Raw genomic sequence first — 23425 nt, 5'->3', positions numbered from 1 at the left:
GACGTCATTGGTCTAATCAACTTCAACTTTGGAACCAATTGACCTTCAACTTTCGATGTGTGACAATGTGAGCTCATTTTCAGGGATGGTTTGATTGAAGAAGCCTCGATGATCCTAGTTCAAGACCCAATTCAAATCCTTTTCTGGTCCAACTAGTATCTATAGCTCGTATCCAAAATGCACCAGGATGTAACACCAAGTGATCCAACAGGATAATGCAATTCATCATATTTCATTGATTTTGGATATGACATACCATACTGGAAAATTCTTCCATACTGCATGGTATAAAATACTACGAGCACTGGATAAGATGAATTGATTTGGATGATGTGGTTCTTTGCATCCAAATCATTTAATACTCGTAGTAGTCCATGTAAAACATATAATATATATGAATATGAATTCTGAATATTATAACACAGTACCAAATTAACCACTCACCTGAAGATGATGACATGCTTGTTGGGATTAGAGTTCTTGTGCAGCTCTCCTCTTCAGTATGCAAGGCCTCAAGAATGGGGTTCCATTTTTTGTAAGCTTGCGTGATTAAAAAGAGTGCAGGGACCCTAACCATACACAGTGGTAATCAACTAAGATGCTTTCCATTGAGTATTATTGATTGATCTTAACCTCTTATTCATGTAAGCTAGAAAGACTTTTAGTACTATAATGAGTGTTCAAGCTAATGAATCCTAATAAACATGTTCCTTATTAGCACACAAACATTATCAATGTTAATCTCTAATATTCCCATGTGTATAATAACAAGTGCTAACCAAGTGTATACCTATCTTCAGAACTTACAGTCCATACTACGTAGTATGGGAGTTGGACCCTACAATACAAAGTGTTTCTGATTTTGTAAGATAAGAAGGTTTAAAGAAATAATAAAGTTAGCAACCTTTGTACTAACATTTTCATTTGCACATGTTCACTTTATCAAACGCCACGTGTCATTTTTTAACGCAAAATACAAGACATTTAATGCCTTAAAATTATATTTTATGCTTTTCATCTTTAATCCCTAGCTAAAGTCATTAAAATGTTTTTATTTATTTATTTTTTTTGTGTGTGTACAAAATGACACATGACATTTTGATAAAATGAAAAGGTCCAAATGCAAATATTAGTGCAACGGTTGCTAGCACTCCCTTACTAATAAAGTAAAATGACATCAATGTTTTTACGACATTCTTTTTTAATATATTATTGTCATGGCACAAGAAGTTGGGAAAAAAAAACTTTTAGGTTATGTTTGGATGAGAAATTTGTAAGTATTAAGAGATAGCTAGGATAAAAACTTAATTAATTAGAAATCAACTACAAAAATATTACGTAAAATTTGAAAAGGGCTACATAACCATTACAAAAACATAAACAAGTGATTTATAAACAACTCATCTAATATTTGTAGTGCATTTTCAACTAATTTAACATAAATCTCTTGCTACAACATCTTGAAAATAAAGTCTTCCTCCATCTAAGGAGATACAACAAACTCCCACTTTCAAATAAAGAGTTGATACAACTTCGTCAAACTCACAAAAGTCGAACAAAAAACCTAAACCCTAGCCATGAGGCCAAGAACCAAATTACTCCCATGAAGAGCCGTCATTGTTGTCAACAATGAGGTAAAAATAACCATCAAAGTAGAGAAACACTGCCATAGCCAAGCACAATGCATCACAAAATCGCATTGACTGCTATTTAAATGAGAAATCGAACCAAACTAGACTGTACCTACAACTAGACCAACATATAGCTCGTTTGGTTGTGCTTCTAAAAGAGCCAAAACCACTTCCTAATGAGTAAAAACGTTTCAGTTTAAAAAACTTGTTGTTTGGCAAATATTTTAAAAGTGTTTTTAGTTAGAAGTAGAAGTAGAAGTAATAAGAAGCATTTTCTAAAGAAGCACCTAGGAGGTGCTTCCTCTTAAAAGTGATGCGCAGAGAAAACAAGGGAAGCACTTTGCTCTCTTTAATGAAATTTTTTCAATTTCAAAATTATCCCTATTTTTTAATTTGAAAGTCTAAAATGCCATTACACTTCAAAAAAAAAAATATCAAAATTACCATCATCTATTTTTTCTAGGGTTGCACGTCGATAACCCATAAGGTTTTTATTTTCATATTATTTTGGAGGCTGAGCATTCTACTTGGTCTCCATCTCTTCATCTTCATCTTCCCCAAACCTCTCTACATGCATCTCCATCGCCTGAACATTTTGTGGAGGTATGTATGCTATTTCTTATCTTAAATTTGTATGTAGCCACACGCAAATAATTTTGTTTGGTGATCGTTCATTAACCTTCCAAAGGTATATCACGACCTTAAGCCTGGAAATATTTAACAAATTTTGATTTATCATTTATGACATTAAACCCCTGGTACAGAATCACAATCCTCTTATAAAATCATGTTGCTTCTCTCTTTACAGACTTACTCTTCTTATTTGTTAATAAATATAAATTTTTGTTTGGTGATCGTTCATTAACTCTCCAAAGGTATTTCTGAATTATTTGTTTCCTGTATGATTGTTGTTTTTAACTATTGTTATTAGAATTATTTTTAATGTTTTCTATCAATACGATTTATAGCGCTTTTGCTTTTGGTATTCAGAATACTTTTTAGATTAGTAAACTTTGCATAGCAAATTCGATAAAATAAAAAAAATAAAAAAAAACTTTGAAGATCAATAACCTTGCTGCCGTTTGTTCATGATACCGTTTCTCTATGAGATGTTTAATGATGAAACAACTACCAAAAATTATTACCATTGGAAACTTTCTTATAATCACAAAATAATGAAATAATTGCTTCCCAAGTTACGTAACAATTGAACAACCTATTATCACTGCAATAATTGCTTTTCATACTACTGATAGTAAACCAGATGCTTCCATACAATTGAAATATTTAAATTATTCGTGTTGTTAGTTAGGACATAAGCAGTGGTGTATGCTCTTATTTTGTGCTATAGTTTGTTTTTCTTTCTCTTTATAAATATGTCTAAAAATATAGTTAGAGATGCACAAGATGCACGTGAGGAAAGTAATAAAAAAAAGGGTAAGGCAATGTGGGATGATGCAAATGTTGAGACATTTATAAGCATTTGTGTAATTGAGACATTAGCCGGAAATCAAACAGGTGGTCATCGTAATAGGATTGGATGGAAAAATGTTATTAAGAAATTTAATGACCTTACTCAAAGGTTGTATGATCGTAAACAAATCAAGAACAAATGGACTGCACTTAAGAAAGAATGGCAATTGTGGACATCATTAGTTGGTAAAGAGACTGGCTTAGAATGGGATCCTGTGAAGCAAACTATCATTGCAAGTGATGAGTAGTGGGAGAAAAAAGTGAAGGTGAGAAATTATTAACACATTAGGTCATGGGAACACTATTAGGATGGTCCAAGAGAGGTTTCAACGCTCTGGTGAGATTGTCTTTAGGTGGTTTGGGAAACTATTAGATGTTGTTTCTCGCATGGCTATCGATATTATATGCCCACATGATCGGCAATTCAAGAGAGTTTCAAATAAAATTAAGGATGACAATCGATATTGGCCATATTTTAAAGGTTGCATAGGGGCAATTGATGGAACATGTCCCAGTTGTGGTGCCTAGAGAAATGCAAGTACCATATATTGGTAGAAAAGAAAACACAACTCAAAATGTTATGACTGTATGTGATTTCAATATGTGTTTTACATTTGTCTGGGGCTGGATGGGAGGGTGCTACTCATGATTCACGTATATGTTAGATAAATATCAACAATCAATGATAAATTTATATGCTAATAAATAATAAATGCAAATTTATAATTTAACAGAATATGAACAAAACGAAATAATATTCAAACAGATAAACTGAAGATTGAGGCTTCCGTACCGCACTGTCCTTGAAACAGAAATTTCGTCCATACTCAGTGCTTGTATTTCTACGGACGTCTGCCTCACCAGGATTCAATAATCTAAGTCAGGATTTCAGCACTGGAAAACTAGACTTCTTGTGCATTTCTTTGTGGTTCTCTCAGTAAAAAGGTTTGGGATTGTAGAAGAAGAATTTGATTTTTTTTTTTTGTTCTAAATGCCATGCAGATGGATGTATATATAATAGATTTATGTTTGTTTGCAACATGTAAGAGAATGTGATGCATCTGTTGGGAGATATCTTCTTAGAAGGGTGCTTTGCTCTCTAGTGGCGTTCTTTCATTGCTTCAGACATCATTTGAAAAGATGAGTCTTTTGATAAAAAAATTAATTAATTAAAAATAATAATTAATCAAAGAATTTAACTATTAGAGCCCGAGCCCTAAGGTCCAAGGCCCATCTTTTGATAAATATATATTAATTATCCATTAATTAGCACACCTCAAAGCCCAATTATGTATTAATTATATACTAATTATCAATTAATTAGCACACCCTAAAGCCCAAACCCAAGGTTGAGCCTAATTTTATTCTCTATGGTTCATCACTCCAATCACTTTCTAAAAGGGACGAAGCCTTATAAGGTGATGGAACCTTTTGCGGTGACCAACGTGGGACAATGAAATATCTACTCAAAATTTCCAACAATATATTCATGGAGGCCTTGAGAAGACCAGAATTGAAATTTCCTTATCCCTTTCTAGTTAGTAGTCAACTTTAGTCCTATATGAATGTGTTTATTCATTTATGATCTTATAATCTAAAAAATAAATATATTTTTCTTTTCAATTATGGTATAGGTAAATATTATCTAGTTAATGTTGGATATCCACATATGAATGAATATGTTGGACCTTACAGGGGTGAACGATATCATCTTCCTGAGTTTCAATGTGGAAGTTAGCCAAGAGGGAAAAAAGAGATATTTAATCAGAGGCATTCATTCCTAAGATGCACCATAGAAAGACTTTTGTTGTTTGAAAAAATAGGTGGACAATGATTCGTCTCATGCGTAACTTCCCTTTTGAAAAACAAGTACAAATTCTTGTTGCTTCAATGGCTTTACACAATTTTATTACGAATCGTTCCATGATAGATCAAGAATTCCAACCTTGCAAGGATGATGAGGAGCTACTTCTGTTGGACATGAGGAAGATCATAGAGATGAAAAGATTGTTGATGAAAATTTTACTCATAGGTGAGAGTTAGATGTTGAACGAGAAAGAATTGCTAATCTTCTTATATCTAGTTAATAGTTATATCACATTTGATTGCCATGCAACTATAACGTGTTTTTTTTTTTAAGAAAAAAACATATATTTTCAATAAGTATGTATCATTTTGTTAATGATCATTACTATTTTTAATTGAATTTTCATCAGCAATTTTAATCAAGTCGTACGCTAATTATATACAAAAAATATTTATGCAAAAGTTATTGAGAATTATTAATGAAAGCGCTTTTTCATTTGACAACCAAACACTCTATTTAATATCAAAACCGCTTCTATACAATACAAAAGTTACATGCCAAACAACAAACTACTTCCTTATAAAAGCGCTATTGAAAAGTGCTACAATAAAAAAGTGTTAGTGAGTAAAAGCGCTTTATAGCGTAACACATCCAAATGAGCACATAGTATTTTGACATTTATAACAAGCCCATTCACATTGTTGGTGTAGTGTTGGATTGGGCTTCTCTCTCTAGCTCTCTTTTGGGCTTTGTGGTTTCGCCCTGGGTTGATTACGATGAGACGTATTCCCCCGTAACGAACATTATAATGTTTCGCTACCTTATCAGTTTGGTAGTTTTTTAAAAACTGAATATGCAGCTTATGAATGTGATAACTAAAATTTTACTTGGAATCTCTACAAATCAATTAAACTCCATAAAAATTCATGGATTTATAAATCCATTAAAAACTGAATAATCCTCCGTTTATTTTGTTCAGTATGCAAACATCAAAAAAGAAAAACCAAAATATGGAAAACGAATGGGGTGTTTGACAACCACTTTATTTTTAATTGTGATTTTTTTTAAAATTGAAAACTAAAAATTAATGACACACCCGAACCCAAGATGTCCACTTGGACTTCGAATCGAGCTGTGCTGATCGACACTAAGAGGGTGACGAAACCATAAAGTGTAGTGATGTGGAAAATGTGAATAAATTTAAAACCTAAAAATGCCTAAATATAAGAGTGCACTTGTGAGCGGGAATGAACCTATTTCACACGTGATGCCAAAGCATAAGTAAAGTACAACAAAGTAGGATGTGAATTATACCATCAAAGGTAGTCATCTATATCAAAGTTTACCAAGAATTCTCTCGACATGGAAGCTCAGCCACTAAACTTGGAGGGGCGAAAAATAAGGGTGAGTGGGCCTAAAAATAAAGTTTTATAAAAACCTTTTTGAAAACATTATAACCCCTTGTTGTAAAACAAGTATAGTTTCTAGAAAATCATACTATGTATACGTATGAAATCAAAAGTATTTCAATAATAATTCAAGGAACATTTAAATCATAATATCTCAACTACGGCATAAGAAAATCAAGTTCTCATCAGTAAAATCAAGTACTCATCAATCTATGCTAACACATGAGTTCATTCAGAGATATTCTGACGTGAACATGATTGGGTGAAATCACAATATATATGCTCTAGTACTACAATCACGTGAAGATTGATGCTATGCGCATCACATACGAGTCCTAGTTGCCTATTGCAACCTAGGACAAGATTGACACCTACAATGGATCCAAAGTGAGCGAGCGGTGCGATGTGAACATACACGTAAACCCTGGCCCTGGCCTGGGGCGAATACTAACACCGGTGCAACAAGTAATGAAAATATAGTCATGCCACAATGATTTCAACATAATATTTTTCATAGCTATAAATTTAATTAAGGCAGACATATAGAAAATTCATTATTAGATGTATATATGGAAACTAAACAAATATATATATATATATATCAAAGAAAAAACCCATTCACAAATCATGTCGTCTAGTCGAACCCGCCTCACGGGCATAAAAGATCCTTGTCAAGTATTTCACCTAGAAATGAGACCATTTATGTAAATATATAACGTACTAACGTATAAACGCATTTTCGTACAAAGTACAGCTAATAAAAGAAACTATTTTAAAACGGTCGAATTTTGGAAAACGAACGGCGGATTAGGATTTAGCACGTTAAGAAACCTAAGAAGGGACCTCGGGTTCCTCCACACGTTGCCACAGGGTGGCTGCATTAGCAACCACGCGCCGCACGTGCCACTCGCATTGGTTGCCCACGCACCCTCACGCGCCTTCTTCACGAAATCTGCAGTTTTTGCAGATTGTAGGGCTGAATTCCAGAGCTCATTTCGAGCTCAATACTGAACCAAAATCAATGATTCAAAAGTCAATTTGAAGCTAGAAATGTAGGGAACAAAACCATACCAAAGTAGGGCCAATCTAACGTCGGTTTTGGCCGGAAAAATGTTCTAAAGGTGGTCAGATGGTCACAGACACTTGTTGGAAAAACCGTAGAATTATCTTCTTCAAAGTTATTTCAACGTCAACCTTTCACCAAAATGCCTGAACTGAGTCACACATCCATAATTTCTATGAGAGAAGTTAAATCTAGTGTTCTCGAACCTTACCTTAGTCGGAATCGATGAGAACTCGTTGGGGAAGATGATGAATAGTGGCAATGGCCACTGTGCAGTGTAAGCTCCACGTCTGGGTTTGATGTTCACGGTATAAGGTTAACATCGATGGGGAATAACAAGGTGTGGTGGGGTGGTGTGATCTGGCTCGCCAGAATGGCCATCGTTGTAAGTGGCTAGCGACGATTATTGCATACAATTTATTCTCTGCACTTGTAGAGAGAGGTAGACGGGAGGGAGCTTGAAATTAGTAAGTGGGAGTAAGGGGGCAACAAGTCCGTGAGTTTTTAAAAAATGAGAGTTTGAAAGAGAAAGGGACACGGCAATAAGGGAAGAAAGTGGGGAGAAAAGAGACACATGACAGCGATGGAGAGGAAAGCTTGTGATGTGGGGCCCAACGGGCCAAACTAAATTAATAAAATATTGAAAGTATTCCATAAAAAATTAATAAAATTGTAAAATTAGGGATAGGTTGTCATAATTAAAACTAGCATTTGCCTACACACCTTGTGTGTATGAACACATTTTTTTTAGAAAATGAGAAGGAGAGAGGGAGAGAGAGAGAGACAACGTGGGGGGAGTGAGAGGTTTTTTATTTTTTAATATTGAAAGTATTTTAACATCACCTGTAGGTGAGACTTCAATAAAAAACAGTAAAGTTTAGACCTATGAGATTATATTATTGCCCATCATTTTTTTGTGTGATAGAATACTAATTTGTCTTTTCACCCTATTTTAGTTGACAAAGAACATTTCATTAATTAGTAGAGATATAATTTTAATCAAAAATAAAAAATAAAAATTGAAAAATGAAAGTACTGTAATTACTAAATAAGATTTCAATTTTAATTTCTAAATTTAGTAAAAGTAAAAATAAAATTTATAAAACTAAATGAATAATAATGTAGCTATCAAATAAGATTTCAATTTGCAAGTGGCCATTTACCACAGTGGTAAGAAGATGTTAAGCCTTTGCATGACGGCGTTGGTTCAAACTCCTCTAGTGGCTAATCTAACGTCTAATTGATAAATTCTATAGTTTGACAAAAAAAATTCAATTTTAGAAAAAGTGAAAATTCAATCTATACTAAAACTGAAAACACACTCAATCACTGTTCATAAGCACAGTGTTGTTCTGGTTTTACCCCCTGTTTTTTCCCTTTTTTTCAACTTTGCCATTTTGCCTTGCTGTCAAGTGCAGCAGCATTCTTGAACACGTGGGATCCCGTTCCATTGACACTTCCTGCCTATTCCCCCCTCTCACTCTTGCTCACCGCTCCATGCCGCTTTATCTCCTTTGTCGCTCAAAATCATCGCAAAAAACCTAAACCTCAAACCATCAAATCCATTTTCACAATTTCTCTCAGAATCGGCGCTTCTCTCTCGCTCACCGCTTCATCGTCAACAAATCTCAACCGTAGCCGCACTACAAGCCCATCTGGATGGAAAACCCATGAAGAAATCTTGGTCGTCGGTTGACAATCGAACTGCAACATCGTCTTGACTCACCTCAGTATCAGCAGATTCTAGCTTCAAACCCTCTCCGACCCTTCTACCCAAAAGCTTTCTCACCGATTTGTCATCAAGTAAGCTATTGGAGTTTTTATTTGGCATTTGATTCAAGTTTTCTGTTCATAAAATAAGAAAACAAACTCAAACCCCCAAACTAACATATAAAATTCTACAAATTCTCTCACTCTTAATCGAATCGATCTCAAGTGTTAAGGTTTTAGGGTTTCGGTCTTCAAATTCCGGAGAATTATTTCCGTCTGAACACCGATGACAAAATTGTTGTTTGGTTGTCGAGAAAATATGTAAAAAAATGATATTCTTCTCAACATATTTAGATAAATTCGTCCATGCACCTTAAATTTTATGTTTGCTTAGTATATGTTTTCATAATTAGATCATATCAAGCTCCATTCATGTCCACTTCTATTCATAAAAGCCCGCCTTTTGTCAATGGCGACAACGGAGGCTAGGCTTGGAGCTAAACCAGAACCAAAAGAAATTGAAGAGAGTTCTGAACCTCTTCTCAAATACAAGGTAATTAAAACTAAAATATCCTTTTTATGAACACCAATCAGCTTCTTTGCCTGCTAGGTCCATTGTTCTTCATTTTGCATGTCTTTCGAAGGATATTTGAGGATAGAGATTTAATACTTCTCAATTTGGGATTTCTGTGTTGTAGATTTTGCAACAGCAATTGCATGTGAGGCAAGGAAGCCGTTGGTGATAGAGAGGGTGAAGGTTGTTCCACCTAATGCCATGGAAATGAGGGTAAAGGTCAAAATATACCTCAGTTTATCACATTGAACTCTACTTCTGCCGAAGGTCAGCAATAATAGCTATCACATACATATAATATACATAATATATACATATGTGTCTATATATATATGTGATTTTATATGATTAACCTTTGAGAATTGCAGATTTGTAAACTATGAGTAGACTTTTCTAGGCACATTTACTTCGAGTGAATACATTGGTGTTCATTGTGGCCGTCTTTCCAAAATTAAGCCCCTTGCTCAGTTGGACAAAGTTTGCATCCTCAGTTGTGCCATACCGACAAGTTTGATGTCCTACTTCAATGCTTTAGAGCCTTGAATTATGCATCCTAAACTGATACTACATATTGATTCGTTTGCATTATACTGGATATTTTGTTTTTTAGTATCAAGTTTGGGTACCCCTCTGAATGTAGCTAAACGAAAAATTATCCTCAGTTGCTGTTTATTGGCCTTGCTGTAAGTTTGGAGAAACTTTGTTGATCCCAAATTCTTTGTTCTAATAAATTGCGTTTATTTTCTTTTCCGTATTTATACTGATAGATGCATGATCTAGGTCATAACTAAAAAATTTGGAGTAAATGATTTTGTGAATTTGAGTGACAATGACAAACCAGTGCACGAGATGATAAATGATTTGCTATTGTTATTATGTGTTGGACATGAGTCAACATAGGTAGTTAAGTTATAACTTCAACTTATATTTTTATTTTCTTCTGCTTCTCATCTACCCAAGTCTACAATGTACATGCAGCTAAGGAGAAGACCGAGACATCAACCAGTGCATAAGCTTCTGATAAGACTAATTGCAGATAGCACTACAAATGAGCACCACAAATTTAAGCTTGATGTTGGTATGTGATTTCCACTCCATCTCATCTTTTTTTTTAATGTCAGTTTAATTTTCAAACCTTTTGTACGTATCAAGTAATTCTCCACATAATTGAATAATGGCCTTTTTTTTTGTTTCTCTTTTTCGCCCTCCATCAATTCATTGGTTAACTCCATCAATTCATTGGTTAAATAGATGCTTTGTATATATATGAAAACTTGGTTTTGATAGGCACCAAAAGTTTGGCCATAATAATTTGTCGTTACAGTAAGATTAATGATTTAATGGGGTTGTGTTTAATTTTTTTAGAGTTTAAATTAAAGGGTTGAGCTTGATGGCTTTACTCTTTTCTTTTTTGTCTTTCCTTTGCTGCATTATGTGTAAAATTCAAATACATTCTTCAATATTTTTTTTTAGTTTTTTGGAGTTTTCTTGGGTAAAGTTTGGTTTTTTATGGTTGAGTTCTCAACTGGGTTTTGCTTATTTTTCTGTCTCCAAATATAAGTTATTAGATGCTTTTCTTTGTTTCCTCTTAATTTTTAAATTTATTTTTTTGTTATTTAGTGTGAGAAAATGGCTTCAAGATTGGAATTTCCATCATCTGGGAAAAGGAAAACAGGAAGAGAACACCAATTGTGGTGACGATGGAGAATCCCTTCTTTACGGTGGAAATCAACGATCTATGTGCAACATTTAGCCCAGTTTATAAGAGGAAGAACTAATTACATGGGTTTATCAAGTTTTGTACTGAGGTAAAACTCCCCCCATTTAACATAGTTTTAAATGCTGATTAGTATGTGTGTGTTTAGGCCCGATTTTACACTATCGGTTCGTGCGATCAAAACCGTTGATGAACATGGCTCTCAACCGTTGGATGACAGGATAGTTGAGATAATTATTATTGAAAGATACATTGTGGTTTTAATCATGATATTATCTTTTAATGGTGAATTATGTTTTAATTATGCATGCACGACAGTAGAGATTGATGACTTGTGGTGTTGGTGTTGTCAGATTGAGTATAGGATCATAAAAATTGATGATGGGGTTAGTGTCCATGCCCTGTGAAAGACTACCAACTATATATAAAGCGGACTGATGGAGGGCCTGATATCTGATGGCCTAGACCACATACATATTTTATATATATATATATAATGGATGGTTGTTTAGATGAATATTATTTATTCAAAGCCTAGCATGTAGGTTGTCTTGGGAATCTTAATGGGATAAAACATGGCTACGGATAGGTTTATGACAAAGAGATGAGAAGCCTAGGTGGACTAGAAATGTGATGTGATAAGCCTAGATGGACTGTTAATTTTGAAAAGTCTTGGAACAAATCTCACGGCTCAGTTTGAAGGATAGCCCTGGTTTCTGGGTTTTGATACGGATCAATTTCAGGAATTAGAATTGCAATTAAACTCTGCAACATCATCTGACCGTGCAGAGCAAGTACTTCAGTGCTATAAATACAGATGCAGTGGCAACGGAAAGAAGGCCTCCAATTCAACACACAACTGCCCTCCGCAAACTCTCTCAACAACTTTGAGATTTTTTATTTTCTCTTTTCGCTGACACATCTTCCGTTGGCATCAACAGCACTGTGAAAGCAACCGGTGATATCTTAAGTCGGCATAGATAGCTCTGTCACCATAGAATCAGTCGGTCTCGCAGCATCTTCCGTTGGCATCAACAGCACTACGGCGAGGACGGTTGATTACCTATCCAAGTCTCGGTCGAGAAGGATTTCTGAATCCTTATTGGTCGAGGTCATCTCATCAACCTTCTTGGCAAAGTGAGGTGTTACAGTTATTACATTCGGCACATTGAAAGCCAAATTTGATTCGTGAACTTCGTAAGAATAGTAGCCTTGTCTTCAGGCTCGAGAATCCAAGAGGCCAAGACGTGTTCCTTTCTCGGCCGCAATCGCAAGACGCAAAAGTCAGTAGCGCGACCCAACGCAACATCAACAAATTTTACTCCTCGACCGAGTTCGGCCGACGAGTTGGCACGCCCCGCACACAACCGAAGGACGTAGTTAGCTCATAGATTACTCAGCCTGCGCGCCACATAGGCTTGGTAGTTTCTAGGGTCAACAGTGTGTAAATAGGATTGTGAGTATGGTTGTATATATGTAGTAGTAGAATTAGAAACATTGTTATAATTATGTGTAACTAAAGTTGTAAACCCGCGACATCGTGCGGGTTTTTTTGCTTGTAAAATCTAAAAAACGAACGGGTGTGCTATCAATACATCCTTTTTTACTTCTTCCATACCCCTTGTTAATTTAGATCATTTACTATTCTTCAATTCATCCGATTCGACGGCAGCCGGTGGCTTTCTCCGTACACCTCTTCAGCTCCGTCGCCGGCGGCGGTGCATTCTTTCCACAACTCTCCGTTTCGAGTCTCCACTTTCGAGCTCGTTTCATTCTCTACTGCCGCTTCCACCTGGTTCCGCTTCGCCGATCAGATATCCAATGTAAGTCTCTCGCTATTTAATCTTGGTTCTGATTAAATGGTTGGTCAGTAATAAAAGTTGAGAGAATTGTGCAAATTTACATGCACAATTGGTTCTTTTCGATTTTTGTGGTAAATTTGTTAAATTTATTCGTAATCTGTAAGGTTTATTCATTAATTTAGCAATTTGCGAATTTTGTAGTGTGGAATGCGTATAATGTGAATGGGAGGTGGTTTTCAAGTGAGGCAATGGCTGATGTTGCAGCAGGGGGTAATGGTATAGTTGGTGTACCATTGGCTCAAACCGGTGAAGGCATTGCCGAATGAGAGCTCCTCAAATGGTTCGTGCGGGAGGTCTGTAATTCCTCCTATACGTTTTGCATTATCATATCCTATACAATATATATGCACATACATTTGTATCTGTTTATATTGTTGATCCACGTACTTGCGCAAGGTGTGTTAGATTTGTGTGGGAAGTTTTGGCAGGCCTGCACATTGGGCGGTCTCGTTGAAAGAAACTGACTTACTCGTTTTTTTACTCAATTGGAGCGTCAATTAGTACGAGTATCTGAGGTTGTTTTGAAGAGAATATGGAATTAGAGGTTTAATTTGTGATTTTGGCAGGGGGATCAAGTTGACGAATTTCAGCCACTTTGTGAAGTGCAAAGTGACAAAGCAACCATCGAAATAACAAGCCGTTATCTGGGGAAAGTTTCTCAGCTTCTCTATGTTCCAGGTGACATCGTCAAGGTCAGAATATTTTTACACCTTACATCCTAGAGTTTTAGGAATAGTGGAGAGAGGTCTGCAGCGTTATAGTGAAAACAATTGTTCTTTTAGAAATTGAACTTGTTCCAGAAAGTTAGCGACAAAGCATTTCTTTTTGGTGGATTAGCTCATGTTTCTTTGAATCCTAATTTGAAACTCTTATTTATGCCTTAGAGTTTAAATGAAATCTTAGGTTGGAGAAATTCTTTTAAAGATGGCCGTCGAGGAATCTCAGGTTCCAAAGCAGATTTGTGAGAGTTTGGAAAACACTAAGTTGCTAGATTCTGAGCTGAACACACATAACATAGGCGGAGTTTTATCGACACCTCCTGTTCGGAACCTTGCAAAGCAATTTCATATAGACATAAATGAAGTCTGTGGAACTGGTAAAGATGGGAGAGTGTTAAAAGAAGATGTCATTAAATATGCTGCCCAGAAGGGAATCATTGAAGTTCCTTCTGTCTCCTTGAGTGCTAGTCCCGAGAAAGCTTTGGGAGGAGAAGATAGTTACGCACATACTTCAGCTGAATCGCGATGGAATTATGACGATAAGACAGTTACCCTGAGGTAATATAGCATGCAAACATGAACTTGGAACGCCTCCTTTGTTCATTAGTGAATCATTTGTATGATCCACGGCTGAACTTATGTCAGATAATATTGGTTAATGAGTTGTATCTGTTAATGTTTGTGCAGTAGCAGAATATCATAGATAATATTTGTTTTTAGTGGTTTTATTCAAGACAGAGTGAAGTATGCAGCGAGTTAACTGTAGTCTGTTCTTTCAGGGGATTTCAGCGAAGAATGGTTTAATCAATGAGCATGGCTGCAAAAGTTCCACATTTTCATTATGTTGAGGGTATAAAGTGTGATGCACTTGTGGAGCTGAAAAATTCTTTCCAAAGTAATAATACCGATTCAAATGTCAAGCACACTTTCCTTCCATTATTGATGAAGACTCTCTCAATGGCCATGAACAAATATCCCCTGATGAATAGTAGCTTCAATGAAGAGTCACTCGAGGTCACCCTCAAAGGTTTGTACTTTGTACAATCCATAGCAATTATCATCTGTTGGCTGCAGCAATGTTTCTACTTTAGCTTAGCCTTTTATGCGCGTGATGGAAAACTTGCTAGTATTAATTTTATCGTACTTGAAGTGGGTTTTTTACTTTAACTAAATGGAAATTGTTACAGGTTCCCACAATATCGGAATTGCCATGGCTACTCCATATGGTCTAGTTGTACCAATCATAAAGAATGTTCAGTCTCTTTCTATTTTGGAGGTTAGTTCTATGTGACCCCTCAACTGTAGCTTACACTGCGTATCTGGATGTGTATACACTGTTTCGTTTGTTTGCGTTGGAAAACAAGCTCAATGTGTGCTGATAACAACTTCAACTGTAGCTTACACTGCGTATCTGAATGCGCGTCATGGAAAACTTTGCTAGTATTAATTCTATGTTCCATGTGTGCAGATAACAATGGAACTTTCACGGTTACTACAACTTGCATTGGAAAACAAGCTCAAGCGTGAAGATATATCTGACGGAACAATAACTTTAAGTACTATTGGAGCAATTGGTGGGAAATATGGTTCGCCTCTTCTCAACTTACCTGAGGTTGCCATTATTGCAATTGGACGAATGCAGAAGGTTCCACGATTTGCAGATGACGGAACTTTACATCCTGTCTCAGTTATGACGGTGAGTGTTTCTTTTGTTTCTCCATTGCAATCAATTGAAAGGGTAAATCTGCATGACTTCCATACAAATGGTTGGCCGGTCTAAATATAACATTTTTGTTTCTCAGGTCAATATAGGCGCAGATCATAGAGTGCTGGATGGAGCAACTGTTGCCAGGTTCTGCAACGAATGGAAACAATTTATAGAGAATCCAGAGCTGCTGATGTTGCGTATGAGATAGATCACTGTTTGTCGGTCGATGCCTGCTGCCTGAGAATATGCGCTTCTCTACGGACTGAATTCACTGTTGACTTTGTATAGTTCGATTTCAAGGCTGTTTACAAGCAAAACAGCCGGCTCAAGAGTAGGTTTTATTTTAATAAATAATTTAAATGTACACTGTTGACTTTGTCTATTATTTGTTATAAATATATTTATATCACTATTTTTAAGAAGAAAAAAAAGGAAATAAAATTGGGGGTGGAACTTGGAAGAATGGGAGGGGGTTTTGTGAAGTGGGAGACGTGGGGTAAAAAAACAACCTTCTCAATTTGAAGGTAGTTAGACCTCAATTCAAGCTTAGAAAAATAAACTGCACATAATAATTCATCCAGCAAGTCATCAATTAAAGGAATAGGGTATTTGTCCTTGATACTGAGGGAGTTTAATTTCCAGTAATCCATGCATCAACTCTATGTGCCCTCTTTCTTTTTGACAAGAAGCAAGAAAGGACTGTGACTGGGTCTAATGAACCTTGAATCCAAAAGTTCTTTGACTGCCTTCTCAATTTCAGTCTTTTGGAGTGGACCATAATGGTAAGGTCTGATGTTTAGGGGTTTTGCACCAGGCAATAAGGGTATGTGGTGATCATGTGCTCTAGGAGGCGGTGACTTGGTAGGTAAAATGATAAGCTCTTCAAATAACCCTAAGAGAGATTGCAGTTCTTGCAGTTGTGTAGGAGTGAGTTCAGAAGCTTCTAATTTCTGGTTCTCCATAGAATATATACAAGAATAAACCCAAATTTGAGTTGAGGATTTCTTTATCAAGCTGCTGCAGAGAAATCTCTTGAATACAAGGGATGTGAGGATAACCACTAAACTCCCAAAACAACATCACAACCCGCTAATGGAAGAGAGAAGAAATCTACTTGACAGTCATAGCCCCCAACAGACAATGGAGTGGCTTTACAGCACATAGAACTACTAACTTTGTCCTCATCAGCTATCATTATCTCAAAGTGTTTAGTGTGCTGAGATGGCCAACCAAGCTTCTTCAACAATCTGGAGATCACAAAATTATGGGTACTTCTAGAATCAAGCAAGATTTAACCTTGTGGTCATTAATGAAACCATCTACTTTCATGGTTTGCAATGTCTGATTAGCAGTGGTGCCATAAAAGGCACACTCACTGAGTTGCATATGCAATAGCTCAGGTTGAGGCTCCTCAGATACGGGCTCATTAAGATCATCAGAGTATGCACCATATCCAACATGAGTAAGTGTTTATTAGCACACTTATGACGCCTTTCCCATTTTTCCTCAAAAAACCAACACTCTCGCTTCTCTTTTTAACGTTGAATTTCTTTAGGTGAAAGTTTCTTAACATACAAGGAACCATGTCTAGGTACATGGGTAAAACTTGGAGCACTGCTTTGGTTCTGAGGTCTAGAAGGTACTGAAGGTTTAGGATGTGTATTCCTCAGTTCGTAGTGCTTAGTGTCAATTTGTAAAGCCAAATCTATAGCCTCATGGACAGTATTAGGACGCAGCAGTTTAACATCAAATTTCAACTCCTTTTTAAGACACCCAAGGAAGCAACTCTTTCGCAAAATAGGACCAACATTAGTAGTACGAGTTACTAATATATGAAACTCAGTAGTATAGTCTTTGAGGGTACCTGATTGGCGTAATTTAAATAATGCTTCAGTACAATCTTCAAACTCTGAGGGCCCTAACTCCTTACAAAACGCCTTGGTGAATTCCTCCCAACGTGGTGTAGATTGTAAACTATCTAACCAACGGAACCACTGTAATGCCTCCCCCCTCAAGATTAAAAGGTCACTGTCAACACCTTAAGATGATTAGTTGTGTTGTAATAAGTAAAAAATTGCTGGGCCTTTTAGATCCAAGCCAGGGGATATCACTAGGAAGAAATCGGGGAAAATCAATCCGGAGCTGCCAAGGTTACCTAGAGCATGGCCGCCGCCGCCGTCATAGAGCTCGCGACGAGGAGGGCGAATAGGGTCCATTTCCGGTTGCTCAGCCAAGAGAAGAGGAGGTACTGGATTTGTGTTCGAGGAGGACCCAGCGCTGGGTTACAAGCTAGCTCACGACAGAACTGCTCAAAATACAATGGTAATTTGGCATCCAGTGTATTGGACAAGGAAGAGTTTAAGTTAGCCACAAAGGTCTCCAACGCAGCGACACGCACATCCATAGCTGAGAAACGAGTGGTGGTAGTGTGGCGGGGCATACAACAAGGGAACCGGAACCGATATGGGTGATACCCATGATAGAATCTGTTAGAGTAAATGTAGGACTATAGAAAATAATTCGAACGATGACTTTGATGTTCGATTTAAATTGTTTCCTTAAATTGTTATTTGTTCTCATTCGAATGAGTTTGCTAAAGGGTTCTTGGTAAATCACTTTCAAGATACAATAAAGTATGAAATATTCGATTAGCAAAACCGAATTATATTCTCTTAGAAATAACTAGAAAGAAATTGTATGAATGTGATGAAGAAAGAAGAGAGTAAGGAATGTAGAAATAAATTTCTGAAATTGTGTGTGAAACATTATGCCACAATAGGTATTTATAGGCATTAAAGCATCCGTTTATCGAGCCATTTCATTTTAATTGAAGATACAGAACTATTCTTAATAATATTAATCCAAATGACATGTTTTCTATTTAAAATTTTCAAAAAATAAATATTAATTAATTACATCTTTTAATTCGACTTGTAAAATTTGAATAAAAATCATGTTTTTTAATAAAAAAATTATAACTATTCAACAAGATATACAACCGTGAAAAGGTTGAATGAAGCCCAACCTTTCATAACGGTTGCTGCCCGTACAGTTTGTGCGCATCACAGCACCGTTAATAGATTACACACACACATGCTGCAGCACAATGCAGCCAAGTCATATATATATATATATATATATTTTTTTTTTTTTATAATAATAATAATTTATATATTTATTATTGAAATATCTAACAATCCTTTCCAATTTCAACAATATGATAAATAATATAATAACATTTCCCTCTTTATAATTAACCACAAACATACTGATATAATCATGCATATAATAAAGGTGTCTTTCGAATTAAACCTTTAATTAGTGTAAGTAATTCAAAGTTATAATGAATGCGATAGTGACCTAAGTTTAAACCAACTATTCTTATGTTAAAACCATAATCACTACACACATGATTATGTCTTATTTCCTTAAAGAAAATTTTGAACTAATTCAGCATTATTATAGCCTTGTGCTTCATCCTAGTTTCATAAACATTTACAAAAGAAAACCCAACTCTTGGTAGAAGCGGCACCGCTTCTTATGTTCATATAGGTGAGGTTCATTCCCATGTCCCTACTACCATAGACCTAACTACAAATAACCTCATTAAGAAATAAAACTCATCCTCCTAAACGTAACAGTCTTGCACTGATTATCATGCAATGAGCTATATATTAATTTTCAGTGTTTTCACAACCACTTATCAATAACTTGTTATTACCCATTAAACTTTTAAACTAGTGATGTTCTAGACAAAGTCGAGTTACCATTATTGGTGGCTAATTTTCAGTAAAGGGTTTTAGCCCCATTCCACTAAATGTACTAACTACCAAAACTCTTGAAAGCGTTTTCGTTAACGGATACGTCAAGTTATTACTTGATTTAACATAAATAATATTAATAACTCCATCAGTTATTAATTGTTTGACATATTCATGTCTCAAGCTAATATGTCTAGACTTTCCATTATATACCTTATTGTATGCTCTAGACAAAGTAGCCTCACTATCACAGTATAAAGAAATGGATGGCATTGGTTGTGGCCACAACTCTATTTCCGATAACAAATTTCTAATCCATTCCGCTTCTTTACCTGCAGCCGCTAATGCTATAAATTCAGATTCTTTTGATGCACAAAATCAGTGAGGACTTTGGTACAACAGAAAGTGTCAAGTTTGTGACCTTCGCTAGATTGCTCCGGTCACCAGTGTGGATAAGTATGTAAATGGATAGAGACAGGGAAGCAAACACAAGATGTACGTGGTTCACCCAGATTGGCTACGTCTACGGAGTAAAGGAGTTCTCATTAATTGTGAAGGGTTTACACAAGTACATAGGTTCAAGCTATCCTTTAGTGAGTATTAGTGAATTATCTCTTTTTATATAAGGGAGTTTCTAGTTTTGTTCTGACATTGACATGTGTCGTATTGTGATTGGCTTCTGGTGTTGACACGTGTCGTGCTATGATTGACTTCTGATGTCGACACGTGTCGCGCTGTGATTGGCCTCCTGGTTGGAGGGAAACTCTTCTGGGTCCTTGACGGTATAACGTTGACCGGTACTCGGTAGTTTCGGGATTGGTCAAGTATGGTACAAACAGATTCCATGGGTGAATGTACTATACATGTTTGCTTCTTCGAAGCCCAAGATATTGTTCCTTCAGCAATTGTAAGACTTATTATCATTAGCACTTGTTATCCAACTTGCATCTGAATATCCTTCAAGTATTGCTGGAAACTTAGAGTAAGTTAAACTCAGGTTAATAGTTCTTTTAAGATAACCAAAAATTCTATTTATTGTTTTCCAATGAGCAGTACATGGATGACTAGTGTATCTAGAAAGTTTGCTTATTGCAAATGCAATATCTGGCTTGGTACAATGCATGACATACATTAAACTTTCGATTACACTAGCATACTCAAGTTGTGCAACGGACCTACCTGAATTATTAAGCAAAGTTTCACTAGGGTCATAAGGGGTATTTGCTTCTTTTATTTGTAGATGCTTAAACTTAAGAAGCAATTTTTCTATATAATGTGACTGACACAAAGCGTAACCTCTACTATGCTTCTTTACTTTAATTCCCAAGATAGTATCTACTTCATTCAAATCCTTCATCTTAAATTTTGAATTTAGATACTTATTAGTTTTAGATACACCTTTCATGTTTGAACCAAATATTGAAGGCAATGACAGAATCAAAATAGGCAATGGTCAAGGTTTGCCATCAAGTATGTTGGATTTACAATGCTTAATACACCATCTCATTCTCTTAAACTTACCCAAGTGCTTCACGTGCCCAATCTTGCTGAGGATTTATTGTTTGTTAAACAACTCTGCATAGACAATTAATGTTGGTTCATTTATGATGACAATTTATTCTTTGTGTAGGTCAAGGTAAACAAGGAGATTCTTTACCAAGGCAGGTGTAGGCAAAATAAGCTGTTTTAGATTCCTGTTTTCAAGACTATACACTCTTCAGCATATCTTGGGCAATTAATCAAGTCTTCCTTATGACATCAAGGACTAGGGCATCCAAAAAATGAGGTCTTATCTGTTATGTTGAAAAAGTCACAAATAAAAAATGTAGTAGATGATCACAGTACAATGTGTCGCTCATGTATTCAGGGGAAGATGTCAAGATTACTTTTTCCTCAAGAGTCTTCTAGATGTTTAGTACCCTTTGAAATGATCCATTCTGATATTTGGTGTCATTCTCCAGTCAAATCCATTGAAGGATATAGGTATTATGTAACCTTTGTGGATGATTGTACACGTTTTGTACGGATCTTTCCTTTATGCAATAAATCAGATGTATATTTTTTTTTCCATCTTTATGACATTTTATACCTTCATCTCAGTACATTTCAATGCTTTTGTTAAGTATTTGCAATCTGATGGATGGGGTGAATATACTAGTAAATAGTTTGAAGGTTTTTTGAGTTCTAAAAGAATATTAGGATCTCATGCCCTTATACTCCTCAACATAATGGATTTGTTGAGAAGAGAAATAGACATATCATTGAAACTGCTATTACTTTGCTCTGTGTTGTTGGTCTATTTCAGGACTTCTGGTTTCATGCATGTGTTCATGTTGTCTACTTGATTAACAGAATGCCCTATAAATCTTTACATATGGATTCTCCATTTCTTGCATTGTATCATAAGCCTCCAATTTTTCATCATCTTAGGGTTTTTGGTACAACTGTTTCCCTATATCAAGCCATATAATTCCAATAAACTATAGCCTAGATCAATATTATGTGTGTTTTTGGGATACTCAGTTGGTTATAAAGGTACTATCTGCTACAATCTTTAGTCAAAGAAAATGATTTTATCAAGACATGTTGTCCATGATGAAAGTGTATTTCCTGCTAAAATTCATGCTGCTCCATCTCAGTGTGGTCCTATTGCTCAAGACAATAGATTGGTTACTTCATTAGTGGCTACTTTACTTGTGATCAATACTCAGAATGGTCTTGGTGGTGTGTATGGTAGTTCATCTAGTACATCAATTTCTACATCAGAGAGATCTTCATCATGGTCAATGGTTGCTCCTTATGCACATGAATCTAAAACATCAACATCAATAGCTCATACAAATGCCACTCCTCCACACTCTTTGGTACTTGTCCTAGACCCTGCACAGTTGCAGGTGTTACTTCTTGTTGACTCTCCTGATATAGCTTCTCGTATAGCATCTGAGATCACTAATCCATCTCATACATTCAATCATGTTTCTCCAATTCAAACTAGATTGAAAACAAGTGCAATATCTAGACAAGATTATTTAGCTTATTTGGCAACCTCTTTAGAGTCATCTTCATTACAAATTGCTCCAAATGAGTATAGCTTTTCTGGTTATACCTATTTAGCTGATATGATTGATGTAGAGGAACCTAAACACTTTAGGTATGCTTCTTCAAATCCTTTATGGCAACAAGCAATGAAGGAGGAGTTTGATGCTCTAAAATCTCAAGGGACTTGGGTATTGGTTCATATTCCTTCTCAAAGATCAGTAGTAGGATGTAAATGGGTCTATAAGGTTAAAAGAAACTCTTATGGTAGTATCTCTAGATATAAAGCTTGCTTAGTGGCTCAAGGGTTCACTCAAGAATATGAAGTTGACTATTCTGAGACTTTTAATCTAGTGGTGAGACATTCCACTGTTAGACTTATTTAGCTACTTCATGTTAGTGGACTTTAAAACAAATTGACATTAAAAATGCTTTCTTGCATGGTCATTTGCAAGAAAAGGTTTATATGCTCCAACCTCAAGGCTTTGTTGATTCTCAGCATCCAAATTATGTATGTAGATTGGTTAAGCCCTTATATGGATTGAAACAAAGCTCATCGAGTCTGGCATTCAAAATTCATTGGAGTTTTACCTAGTCTTGGTTTTAATGTCTCTTAATCTGATGCTAGTTTTTTTTTTTATCAAATCTAATGGCACACATGTAGTGATTCTCTTATTATATTTTGATGATATAATCATCACTGGATGATCAGATGCCTCTCAGGTTCAAGTTGTTGTTACTACTCTTGGTGACTTGTTTAAGTTAAAAGATATGGGCAAATTGACCTATTTTTTAGGCTTGCACATTAAATATCAAGAGAATGGAGATCGGTTTGTTAACCAAACCAAGTATGCTACTGAGTTGTTAAAGAAGGTAGGCAGAGATACATGTAAACCTGCACCAACTCCAGCTAAACCTCACTCTTATTTGCATATTGCAGAAGGCACACCTCTTC

General features: G+C 35.8%; 1 long non-coding RNA gene and 1 pseudogene across 1 annotated transcript; one reads left to right on the top strand and one right to left on the bottom strand.

Moving 5' to 3' along the window:
• Positions 1-8835: 8835 nt before the first annotated feature.
• Positions 8836-16085, top strand: LOC103423976 (lipoamide acyltransferase component of branched-chain alpha-keto acid dehydrogenase complex, mitochondrial-like; annotated as a pseudogene).
• A 636-nt stretch (positions 16086-16721) lies between these two features.
• Positions 16722-18138, bottom strand: LOC114820497 (uncharacterized). Its single transcript, XR_003767895.2, has 2 exons — positions 17829-18138; positions 16722-17701 (listed from the first exon to the last, which is right to left on the bottom strand). It is a non-coding gene; the product is annotated as an uncharacterized lncRNA (long non-coding RNA).
• Positions 18139-23425: the final 5287 nt, after the last annotated feature.

This window comes from Malus domestica, chromosome 13, assembly GCF_042453785.1.
Source record: "Malus domestica chromosome 13, GDT2T_hap1".
NCBI classification, from domain to species: Eukaryota; Viridiplantae; Streptophyta; class Magnoliopsida; order Rosales; family Rosaceae; genus Malus; species Malus domestica.
The sequence above is the reverse complement of the archived record's forward strand: the minus strand, read 5'-3'. Positions and strand labels throughout refer to the sequence as shown.